The sequence below is a fragment of the Stegostoma tigrinum genome, chromosome 4 (genome assembly GCF_030684315.1).
Source record: "Stegostoma tigrinum isolate sSteTig4 chromosome 4, sSteTig4.hap1, whole genome shotgun sequence".
Classification (NCBI taxonomy): domain Eukaryota; kingdom Metazoa; phylum Chordata; class Chondrichthyes; order Orectolobiformes; family Stegostomatidae; genus Stegostoma; species Stegostoma tigrinum.
The window spans coordinates 35,865,219-35,878,635 of NC_081357.1; positions in this window are offsets into that span (position 1 = coordinate 35,865,219).

Consider the following 13,417-nt stretch of genomic DNA (forward strand, 5'->3'; position numbering starts at 1 on the left):
TTCACAAATTCAATTGACAGAAACCTGGGATGGAAGGTGGTGCTATCATAATAGGAAATGTTGGACAGGCTGCAATGTATTTGTGATTAGAAGAATAATAATGTCTCTTATTGAGACATATGAGAGCCTGAGAAGACTTAATGACGAGGTAAATGCTGAAAAGGACAGTGCCAGGAGCCCAGTTTAAAAGTAGGGAGTCTCCCATCTTAGTGGTGATGAGGATGTCTGCTTCTCTCAGAGGGTCCTAAGTCTTTGGAACTCTTTTTCCCAATGAGTTATTGAATATTTTTAAGGTAGAGGTGGATAGGTTCATGACAAACAAGAGAGTAAAAACATAATTAGAGGTCGACAGGAATGTAGAAGTCAGGCTACAGAGTCGACTATCCTACTCCTGCTCCTAATTTGTATATTTGTATGTGTAAATATACCGAGAGTACAAAGGAAGCAGCTAAATCTGGTCTGCCATGGAAGTGGTATCAGAGATAATGGGAACTGCAGATGCTGGAGATTCCAAGATAATAAAATGTGAGGCTGGATGAACACAGCAGGCCAAGCAGCATCTCAGGAGCACAAAAGCTGACGTTTCGGGCCTAGACCCTTCATCAGAGAGCCCTCTCTGATGAAGGGTCTAGGCCCGAAACGTCAGCTTTTGTGCTCCTGAGATGCTGCTTGGCCTGCTGTGTTCATCCAGCCTCACGTTTTATTATCCTGCCATGGAAGTGGGTAGCCTTCTGCTCTTCCACACCTGCAATACAGTACCATAGGGGCAGTTACATCTTCATTGAAGTTATCCTAAACTCTGTTACACTGCTGGATTTCCTAAGCTTAGGAAACATGACCCACCAGGGCTAAACCCGGAAAATATGCTAAAAGTGGGGAGCACTGAACCAGGAAAATATGCTCAAAGCGAGGAGCACTTAAAAAGGAAAATACGCTAAAAGTGAGGGACTCAGTCTCACTATAATATTTAAGCGAACAACCAATCTCCTGGGCCAAAGTGTACCCTTTGCAGTCACATCCACATCTCAATTTGTTATTCATTTAAAAAGTTACACTTACTGTGTTTCCCCCACTTCCTACATGTCAGTTTGGGCAAGAAGAATATAAATTGATTCTGATTTTTGGGGGAAGAAGCTGACAGATCAGAGAACAGAAATAAACATTGCACATGGAAACAGAACGCAGCAGCCAACTTGTCTTCCAGAGAGAACATTAAATAAATCAACACACGGAACTTGTGACCTCAATCACGGCCCTCAGCTTTCCTGGCGAGGGGAGGGGAGGCCCAAGCCTTGCCAATTGCAGCACTTGTGAACACCGACTGAATGCAATTCCCCTGCACCAAGGTCTAGGTCAAGGACTGGGAGCCATCAGCCTGACATTTCCCAACAGTGTGACCCTTAAATCCTTTTCTTTTCCTATCTGGCCCCGGAACGGCATTGAAACTGACATTTCCTCTCCCTGGGGGTGGAGGTTGGTGGGATAGGAAGGTACTATAATAAAAACACAGAGAAAGAGAAAGAAAGTCAATAAACGGCTGGTATGGGCACCACTTCCTATCAGCTTGAAGGTTCTTTTGAGAGCCATGTCCAGTGTGCTTGGTGAGCTTGTTTGAATTGGAAAAAAAGCTCTCAAAAACATTACACATGTACAAGTCTCCCTTTTAACTACTTACCTGAAAATTTGATCTCAAAAATTTGACTTACAGATTTGGTATATATATATTTCTCCCTTTACCTGTGCATTCTTTTCTTCTTAGCCATGCAACATTCTGAAAGGACTTGATAGGGCCAGTATAGAAAGTTTGCTCTGCCTATGGGAGGGTCTAGAACCAGAGGGCTCACTCTCACACATTTAAGTCACAGATGAGGAGAAATTTCTTCTTAGAGAGAGCTGTTGAGGATGGGTCATTGAGGATCATCAAGGCTGAGACAAACAGATGTTTAGTCAGTCAGGAATCAAGGGTTATGAGGAAAGACAGGAAAGTGGAGTTGAAGATATGAGATCAGCCATGATCTCTGTGAATGCTGGAGCATCTAACTGGGCTGAAGGACCTGCTTCTGTTCCAATATCTTATGGTCTTAACCCATTCAGTTTCTTACTTGAAAAGATATTTGTGCCAATTCTATCTTCACTGCCAAAGTGTATGACCTCATATTTATCTGCATAGGAAATGAATTTGACGCTCAACTTGTGAAATCATCAATTAACAATAATTAGTCTGAGCTAAAAAAGATATATATCATTATAAAAGGCACTGATCTCAGATTTGTGTATCCTGGTTGATTAACATCTTTCTGGACATGAAACAGTAGGATGAAAAATCCCTTTCAGCTTGAAAGAAAGACAATGGAAAGAGACTCTATTTTTCCTAGAACTGTGTTTCTATGTTGCTTTTAAACAGTTTGAAATGCTAATCCATATGACCTGATTAAAATGGCAGGAAGTAAGAAGGCCTTCCATCATTGGAAGTTGTACCTCCCACTCGGCATCCCTCTCCAGAAAGATAGCAACCCAATTCCTTCTCACCTGCCAACAAATATGAAACATGCCCCTCCAACTATTTTTCTGATTCTGAACAACCTCTGCCCAAAGCCCCTGGACTTGCTTTCCTCCCAAATTCATACGGGCTTCTTGCTGGAGTAGCCTGCCCTGTATGCCTTAATGGATATGTACCCAATCAGAATGTGGGACTTCCTCCCAGATTGGGGTAATAGCCCCATGCTGGGAGTTTGTTTAGTAAAACCACAGTGCTTTAGGGCTGGGGGCAGACATCTAAACAGCAGCGAGCGGTTTCCTTATCTTCCAAGACAGTAAGCCATCCAGGCCGCAAGAGTTGTCCATTTAAGGAGAAATAAATCGATAACCCTCTCAACCTCAGGCTCAGTGCCCAGTTTTAAAGCAAGTTGGATCAGCAGATATTCACTGTAATTACAGGAAAATCTTCAAATATCACCACTGCTGAAGAAACAAGACAACAACAAAAGTGCCAGAATAATAAAGCGTGAAGCTAGATGAACACAGCAGGCCAAGCAGCATCTCAGGAGCACAAAAGCTGACGTTTCGGGCCTAGATCCTTCATCAGAAAAGGGGGATGGGGAGACGGTTCTGGAATAAATAGGGAGAGAGGGGGAGGCAGACCAAAGATGGAGCGGAAAGAAGATAGGTAGAGAGGAGAGTATAGGTGGGGAGGTAGGGAGGGGATAGGTCAGTCCAGGGAAGACGGACAGGTCAAGGAGGTGGGATGAGATTAGTAGGTAGGAAATGGAGGTGCGGCTTGGGGTGGGAGGAAGGGATGGGTGAGAGGAAGAACAGATTAGGGAGGCAGAGACAGGTTGGGCTGGTTTTGGGATGCAGTGGGGGGAGGGGAAGAGCTGGGCTGGTTGTGTGATGCAGTGGGGGGAGGGGACGAACTGGGCTGGCTTTGGGATGCGGTGGGGGAAGGGGAGATCCATTGTACCCGGTGTGGCTTCCTCTACATTGGGGAAACCAAGCGGAGGCTTGGGGACCGCTTTGCAGAGCACCTCCGCTCGGTTCGCAATAAACAACTGCGCCTCACAGTCACGAATTATTTCAACTCCCGCTCCCATTCTTTAGATGACATGTCCATCATGGGCCTCCTGCAGTGCCACAATGATGCCACCCAAAGGTTGCAGGAACAGCAACTCATATTCCGCTTGGGAACCCTGCAGCCCAATGGTATCAATGTGGGCTTCACCAGCTTCAAAATCTCCCCTTTCCCCACCGCATCCCAAAACCAGCCCAGTTCGTCCCCTCCACCCACTGCATCCCAAAATCAACCCAGCCTGTCTCAGCCTCCCTAGCCTGTTCTTCCTCTCACCGATCCCTTCCTCCCACCTCAAGCCGCACCTTCATTTCCTCCCTACAAGCTCATCCCGTCTCCTTGACCTGTCCGTCTTCCCTGGACTGACCTATCCCCTCCCTACCTCCCCACCTATACTCTCCTCTCCACCTATCTTCTTTACTCTCCATCTTCGGTCCGCCTCCCCCTCTCTCCCTGTTTATTTCAGAACCCTCACCCCATCTCCCTCTCGGATGAAGGGTCTAGGCCTGAAACGCCAGCTTTTGTGCTCCTGAGATGCTGCTTGGCCTGCTGTGTTCATCCAGCTCCACACTTTGTTATATTGGATTCTCCAGCATCTGCAGTTCCCATGATCTATGAAACAAAAGTGCCAGGCCTCAGGTCATTTTCACAACTCAAGGACTTTGAACTGCAGTTGTCTTTTTGATCTTCCTGGCAGCATGAGATATCCTACGCCACTTTATTTAAACCTTCCCACTTGTACTTACGTGTGTATTTGATGTTGTGGGTTCATCATTTTTCTCAAACTTAGCAGATAATAAAATCTGTTTCTGTTTTATTCAAGAACACCTGGCAGCTCGGCTCCTTTGTTTTGATTCAGTTAGTTATATTTTAATTGAAGTGCGATAACTGTTTCCTATAAAGCAATGCTGCAACCATCCGCGAGGGGTTTAAAAAGAAGGGAATTAATGGCTTTAGTGTATGTTACCCCTCAGTTTGACATCATCTTTATGTTCCTAAATTTATATAATTAATGTTAATTATAGAAAAGCACAGTCCCAGGTACTGATCCTGTGGAACACAGTTTTCTACCTTGCAGCAACCTCCTACCTTTTGCCCCTTACATTGCTGTGAGTGTGGAGTCACATCTAGGTCAGACTAGGCAATGGCAGCAGAATTCCTTCCCTAAAGGATATTAGTGAACGAGATGTGTTTTTATGATCAATGGCTAATTTTAATTCCAGATTTTTATTGAATTCAAATTTCACCATGAGCCAAGGTGGGATTTAAACCCGTGCCCCAAAGCACAAACTCAGGTACAAAACAAAAGTGAAAAACAAAGGGCTACTGGATGCTGGAAATCAGATACAAAAGCAGAATTTGCTGAAAAAACTCAGCAGGACTGGCAATATCTGTGGAGAGAAAGCAGAGTTAGTGTTTCAGTTCAGTGGCACTTCTGAAGACCTAAGTTAGTGACAAAAACAGAAATTGTTGGAAACCTCAGCAGGTTCTTCAGAAGGGTTACTGGACATGAAACATTAAGTCTGTTTTCTCCACACAGATGTTGCCAGTCCTGCTGATTTTTTCAGTAATTTCTGTTTTTGTCACTAACTTATGTCTCTAGATTACTAGTCCAATGGAATTAGGACTACGCACCACCTACCTGAAACATAATGTAACGTAACTCAAACTACCCACTACATATACGATGAAATACTCTGAAGATTGTTAGACAATTGCTTTGCACAGAGTAGGATTCCGCAATTAGAGGCCACTACTTGTTGAAGAAGGCATGTCAAAAAGATGTTCATTCAACTTCAGGTATTACCATGGGATCCTCAAGATTCAGAAAGGGAGATGAAGGGGCCTCATCTAAAAGCCAGCAACTCAAATAAGACCTCACTGGCTGAATGGAATGTCAGCTTAGATTATGTGCTCAAGTCCCAGCATGGAAGTTGAACCCACAAATTTCTGATTGGAGGTGAAAAATTAAAGTTTGTTTTTAACCAAAAGGAAAAGTCCAGGCCAACTCTTTTGGCGTTTGGGAGCAGAGAAGAGTACTACATTATTTCACCACGTGCATGTTTCAATGCAATGTTATGTCTGGGTATTTATTGTATGCTTGTAAAAAGTTTCTAAAAGTTTGCCAAACATTGTTCTATAATATCAGCAGCCTTTCAAGCTGGTCAACAGATCACAAAGTGAAGTCAAAACACTGACAGCTTAATTTCAGTAAGTTTTCAAATAGATGCATTTGCACTGAAGGCAGGGTTATAGGCTAGAAAAGTCAGCTGAAATTATTCTTCCTGGACCACTTTTTCTCAGTCTCACACCTGTTTCCTGTACTGCACCAGTTTTGTTGCATCAGCTAATAAAAATATCTAGGATTCGCATCAAAATTCTGTATTAAGTGAAACCTTTTCCATTATACACAACTGTTTTTAATACTTGCAGTCAAGTGTGAACTTGCCAGTTATATAGCAGCCCATCAATCAAATTTTGGGCATGCTCAGTCCATGCCAGAATCTGTCAGCATCAGTACTGCCAATCAAATAGACACCTATGTCAGAATTTAATGAGATTTTATTCAGTTTAATTTATTTCATGTTTATATAGTGGAGAAGCCAATAATAACCTAACCCAAAGGCAAAAGTGTGTAAGTTATCCCTAAAATCTCCATTTCCTGTCAGTTTCAGAAATACTCTTACAATATGCTCCTCATTTTTGCATTAACGTACCGTGTAAAATATGTGAAACAGATTTGATCTGCAAAGAAGCTTAACCTTGGAGTAATCCGACCAGAAAACCGAATGCTGTTGCAGGTGTTTATTTAGTTTCATGCTCCCTTATGTTTTCTTTCAGAAGGATTGCTGAGTTGGTAATTAAAACTGATAAAAAAAAGCAAAGAGAAAAGTATTTTGTCAGTATATGACTGCAAAAATACAGATTAAAACAATGGCCATATTAGTGGTTTCACGCTTAGGTCAGAACATTAGGTGGAGAAGATGGTCCAGTGCAGTATTGGCAGAGTGCTGTAACAGCATTAAAGGCACTGTCGTTTGGGTGAGATATTGAGTGCCTACCTATTAACACTACTATGAGCAGTTAGTGAAAGAGCAGAATGTGGTCAAGCTTTACTCAGCTTTAAATTTGTTCACAAAATCAAACATTAGAAGTGTAGATAGTCAGAGATATTATTACACACCTCTGGAGCAGATGGGACTTGTACCCAGGCCTCCTGGCTCAGAAATAGGGATACTACCACTGCACCACAAAGCCCTAAATCCCGAACACAGTAACCTACCACCAGTGCTAATAAATTTTTTTTTTATTTGTGCTGATGAGATGAATTCCCTCCATCTGCACGTCTTTGACCTTAAGCTGTACGATTAACACTGCCTGCCTCTCAAACCGATACAAAAGATCCCAGCTCATTATTTGAAGAAGAACGGGAGATTGCTCAGTTTCCTGGTCAACATGAATGCATCATCTCCCATCCTCCTACCTCAAGCCACACCTCCATTTCCGACCTACTAACCTCATCCCGCCCCCTTGACCTGTCCGTCCACCCCAGACTGACCTATCCCCTCCCCACCTCCCCACCTATACTCTCCTCTATCTGTCTTCGATCCGCCTCCCCCTCTCCCTATTTATTTCAGAAACCCCTCCCCATCCCCCTTCTCTGATGAAGGCTCTAGGCCCAAAACATCAGCTTTTGTGCTCCTAAGATGCTGCCTGGCCTGCTGTGTTCATCCAGCCCCACACTTTGTTATCTCTGGTCATTTATTTTATTGTTGTTTGCAATAGCTGGTTGATTTGAGAAAATCGCCTGTTCTGTTCCTTGCTATACAAAGCGATTACATTTCAAAACTATTTCATTGACTGGAACATACTTTGAAACAGCTCGATGTTGTGAAAGGCAATACTTAAATGCAGGAGTCTTTTAAAGTTCTTTACCATCAGTTCTTCGGCTACTCTCCGTGGAAGCCTACACGTACTTGGTAACCCTGTCACCATCACCTCCCCACAAGGTTTGGTTACAACCCAATTCAAGCCCACATGCAGAGCTGTGCTCAGAATACCAGGTTTTGCCTCTTCCAGAAGTGGTGAGGAGATGCAGTTGTTGCTAACGTCTACTCAGATGCAACACCTTCTGCAAAAAAAACAGAAGAATTTCAGGGAGTGTGTTGCAACATGCCTGTTGTAGTTGAATGGCTGGTATTGTGTGAGAGCTATGAGATGTCCATGCAAGTTAAGCAGTTATCTCTTTTGTTCAACTTCCCTGTATCGGAAAACTTAGGAATTCCAATCTGTCTTGCTGTGTTATTGATCCAAGCTCTTCCTGCACCAAAAGCATTTTGCAACCAATTCGACTGCTTATGCAGCCAGAATGTTGAGAGGTGGAAGCTTGCTTTAGTTGGTGCTGGCCTTGCATGAACTTAGATCCCTGCTGAGTGCACGATTGCTCAGCGGCACATTGGCATGAATTGACCATGTATTGTAATCCCTATTCTATTCAAATTTAAACAAAGGATCTGTTATAGCACAAACAGACCAGTTAGTCTATTCATATGTACACCAGTATTTTCTCGAGATACCCAACCTAATCCAATTCAATCGCATTAGTTCATAATGCTTCCTCTTTACTGATCTTTGTTGCACAGTGCCTATGTAAATTGATGTACTCACAGCTTTTATAGAGTCAAAGCGTCATACAGCATGGAAACAGACCCTTCAGTCCACCTTGACCAGATATCTTAAATTAATCTCGGACCATATGCCATCATTTGGCCCATATCTCTCTAAACCCTTCCTATTCGTGTACTCATCCAGATGCCTTTTAAATGTTGTAATTGTACCGGCCTCCACCACTTCCTCTGGCAGCTCATTCTATACATGCACTGCCCTCTGTGTTAAAAAGGTGCCCCTTAAGTCCCTTTTAAATCTCTAATTCTTTTTGTTACAATGATTAATTGAGGCCCATTATTTACCATCTTGCGGAATCAAAGAGAGGACAATTTATCACTATCTACAATATTCTTCACAACCAATCTTGGGTCATCCTTTAATCTTCTTGGCTTTATTGAAAACTCTGGAGGAGCACTGACATTCTCTAACTCTTGTTGAGTGTGGAAATCACACAAGCTGCTTAGGGAATGTTTGGTCTCATACAGCAACCAGTCTAGAGTGATAATTGCCATTTGGAAAGTTGCAATAAACATATTGCCAACACTTTTTCTTTAAATGTCTCTTTGGTTGAAACCGCCAGCATTCCCACTCGGGAGCAGCTCGATGCTTCAGACCTTTTACTTTTGCTGTGGTCTCATGCATTGCACAGCAAAGACTTATGTTGTATTGTTCAGGCTTGAACAATGTTAACACTGTCAAACGACAGGGCTGAATTTTCAGGCAGGCTTTGGAATCAGGCCTGTCTGAAACATTGGACAATTTTGTCCATCGTGAGCCCACACATTCTCATTTGGTCACCACACTTATCAACACATCTGTTGCTTAGGTTCTCCCCTATTCTTGTTGCCTGGCATTTGCGTGCCATGAATGTTATTTGCTACATTTTTGCCCCCAAGCCTGGATATGAACATGAACTACTTTAGGGATGCTGTGTAAAATGCTCCCTTTAAATTTTATTTTTAGTTTTATTTTTGTTCCCTTACCCCCAAGATCTGTGTGCAGCACTCTGATCAGTGTACATGAAACCTCGGATGAACTCTGGAGATGTTGCACACATCTTAGGGGGAATGTGGCCTGTGAGCATACAGTTAGGGTCAGAGCCAGCGAACTCTGTGAGGGCAAGTGAAGTGGGTGCACACAGTCCTTGCTGCAGCATTGAAGTTGCCAGTACACCCTGACATGTGGCATTGAAGTGCAGAAGTGTCCTGTCAGTGGATCAAAGATGTGCCACGAGGGTTCTTAGAGGCTGCCAAACGCTACTGCTGCTGGATATAGGTTGAATATGGCTGATGAGAATAAAGCATGCCCTGTGATGTTTTTGGCACCTGGTTTCCAACTTGGAAGTGTTTCGAAGCAAGCAGTTAGCTGAATCTGCCAGGTGCTCACTCTGGTTTCCATGTCGAATTCTCCTGACACTGACCTTGTTTGGTGAGCTTGGTAAGATGGGAGGCTGGATACAATTGAGGTGAGTTGGGCTGTTAACAAAGTGTTTAACAATCAATTGGTAATTTGTAGCACCAGTTGGGGAAAACATTTTAGATGCTGCACAATAAGGATGGCATGGTGGCACAGTGGTTAGCCCTGCTGCCTTACAGCACCAGGGCCTTGGGTTCAATTCCATCCTCGGGCAACTGCCTGTGTGGAGTTTGCACATTCTCATTGTGGCTGTGTGGGTTTGCTCTGGTTTCATCCCACAGCCCAAAGATATACAAGTTAGTTGGATTGGCCATGCTAAATTCCCATAGTGTGCAGGCTAGGTGGATCAGTGGTAGGGGGCTGGGTTTGGGTGGGATGCTCTTTGTAGGGTCAGTATGGGCCAAAAGGCTTCTTTCAACACAATAATGGTTCTATCCTATTAAAATACTCCTGATGTTGAGATGGACACCACCCATCTCACCAAGACTGCTATCACTTTCCACTCTCTGATTCTCTCTCCATATATGCTGCCAGATCTGCTGAGATTCTCCAGCCCTTTAATTTTTTTATTTCAGATATCCAGTATCCACAATATTACACTTTTACCCTCCATCTCGTAAGGTGCATTCCAGTGCAGTTGACCGTGAGCATGGAAACTCCTTTGTAAACATGAATAACGGGCAGCATGGTGGCTCAGTGTTTAGCACTGCTGCCTCACTGCGCCAGAGACCCGGGTCCAATTCCAACGTCAGGTGACTGTCTGTGTGGAGTTTGCACATTCTCCCCGTGTCTGCGTGGGTTTCCTTCGGGTGTTCCGGTTTCTTCCCACAGTCCAAAGATGTGCCGATTAGGTGGATAGGCCATGCTAAATTGCCCATAGTGCTCATTAGATAGTTTATTAGATGTGTAGATTAGATAGTTTATAGGGGGATGGGTCTAGATGGGATGTTCTGAGGTTCGGTCTGGACTTGTTGGACCGAAGGGCCTGTTTCCACACTGTAGGGATTCTAATTCTAACTCACTAATGGCTATCATTGGATGGCTAGGGTCATTTTATTGAAACTCTTGTAGAATTATGAAGGGTTTTCATCACACATTCTAAACTTTGGAATCAGGCTGTCAACATGAGCCAAAAAAGCAACAGATCCCAGGTGAATAGCTACAGCTGCCTTAAAGTTAGAGCCTTGAAGCCTGATTCTGAAATATCTTGAGTAGCAAACTCATCTTCTGCCTAAAAACGTCGCCAGAAAACTACCTTGATGCTTATCTATATCACTGAAGGAGTTCTTCAGCTCCTGACTCTTGCCATTTGGACTCTGAACTTCCAGTGAACTGATAGCTATTACAGTTTTGTTTAATGTTCATAAGTCTGTTCTCTTACTGCCTCTTTATTATGTGCATGTGTAAAGTCCACTAATCCCACTCCAGAATTAAATGTGAGAATAAATAACACTCCTGGTTTAAATCTAAAAGAAAGTCACCCTTGAGTTACTTTTAAAATTGACTTTATGCAAAAGAGGGATTCATTCTGTCTTTGCTCTCCATAAAAAGGTGTCATTAAGCTATTACCCTACATCTCCACTACAAGGCATTACCCCCATGAACTGTATACACCATTCACATCATGTTCCACTCCTCCATCTCCATAGTGTCACTACGGTTGACAGAGAATGCCTGCAGGATGCTTTCACTAATCGCCTTGAACACATGAAGTGATGAAGGCATTTGGTACGCTTGCCTTTATTGGTCAGTGCATTGAGTACAGGAGTTGGGATGTTATGTTGCAGCTGTACAGGGCACTGGTTAGGCCATTTTTGGAATACTACTGGAATACAACGGAGATAGTGCATGCACTGGCAGGAAACCTTCTAAGAATCCTTAGATTCTGGAAAAGCCTCAGAGATTTGGAAAACAGTCTTCGTGATAGCTTTATTTAAAAAGAGGTGGAGACAAATAAAAAGGCAATTGTGGGCTGTAGCCCAATATTTGTTTTTGGGAATATGTTAGAGTCTATTGTAAAGAATGAAATAGCAGACCATTTAAAAATACATAATATGGTCAAACAGAGTCAACATGGTTTCACAAAGGGCAAACAATGCCTGACAAAATTATTACAATTCTTCAAGGAAGTGACGACAGGATGGACAAAGTGGAAGTAGTGGAGATTATATATTTGAATTTTTGGAAAGCATTTGATAATTACCATACGTTATGCTACTTGATAAGGTAAAAGCTCATGGTGCCATAGGTAGTGTATTATCATGGATAGAGTACTTGTTAGCTAATAGAAAAGACAGATTTGGGAGATGGCAACCTATAGCTCATTGAGTGCTACAGGTGCAGTGCTGGGGCCACAATTATTTACCATGTTTACTAATGAATTAAATGAGGAAAGAAAATGTACTTCAGTCAGGTTTGTGATGTTATAAAAATAGGTAGAAATGCAAGTGATGAGGATGATACAAAGAACCCATAGAAGGATAGAGACAGGTTAAGTGAGTATATAAACTTGGCAGATGGAATATAATTTGGGAAAATGTGAGTTTGTGCACTTTAACAGAGAGCATATAGGGAATCAATGTTATTTACATGGATAAAGACTGCGTATAGCTGCTACAGATGCTTGGAAAACATGGCTTTCAAGGGGTTTTCACAGAAACCTGGGTCACTAGAATAATTGTCGGCCAAGATAAGAAAATTCTTCCCTTAAACTAGAGCAGGTTAATGCAAAGACATTCCCATGGTCTAGCTTGCAAGGAGGAGAGCAGGAGTGGTTACTTCCACTCCTCTCAATGGCTTGCACATGTGCTGGAGAATTTGTCCTCAGAAGAATATGAGATACCAGACCACTGCACCAATTGCTGTACCATGGTCTATCCCTTCAGAATACCCAAAGGTCCCTGGCCGATCTTCTGGAGGATATGCCATTGGAAAGATCATGGGATCACTAACCATTTATTCTGGATCAAAAGATTACCAATAATTTCTGTGGTGATTCCATTGTTCAAAATACTGCTACAGGGCAGGATTACTGATGTGATTTATTTACTGATATGTGATTTACAGGCAATTTTGATATCTTTAAGTTTGGTTTTCTAATTTTGATTTTGTAACAAATAAATATTTTTCTGTGTCTAATGTCAACAATTAACCTGTAACTATTCCATAACGATACCCTCTAAAAGTGTTTGTGAGGGTTACTTTGGCAATCTAGTGAGTTCTTATTTATTTTAGGATGTTTTACAATGTAGTCAGGAAAACCATTGTGCTTTAAGATCTGTTAGAATTTTCTGGACAGTTTTCTTTTACATTTATAGGAAACATCCATAACTTATCACAAGAGACTTTTTTTTCCCCTTTTACTTTGTTTTGCACTGTTCTGTGAAATCCTTGCATCGATACAAGTATAAATAATGCTCCAAAGAAGAGGAAAGTACAGTAAACTCAACTAACTTGGAGTAAAGAGTTAGTGGTAGTCTCAAATCAGAAGTGTTCAGATAGAACACTGACGAGGATTTGAAGATAAGTTTGTTTAAAGTTGTTAAGTGTTAGAGTTTTCATTCAAGGAGCTAAAGTCCCAGGTACTTTAAGCCTTAGAGGAAGGGAGTTTGGAATGATTAACATTCAAGAATCGCTGTTGGGCACTGTCATAAGGGACTCTTTTTTTTACATGTGAAGGAGTGATTTGGGATTACTGGAATTATACTTTTACAGTCTGTTTAAAAGCCTTTGAATTTGATCTCTCAGGAAATCGATTTAGGTATTATG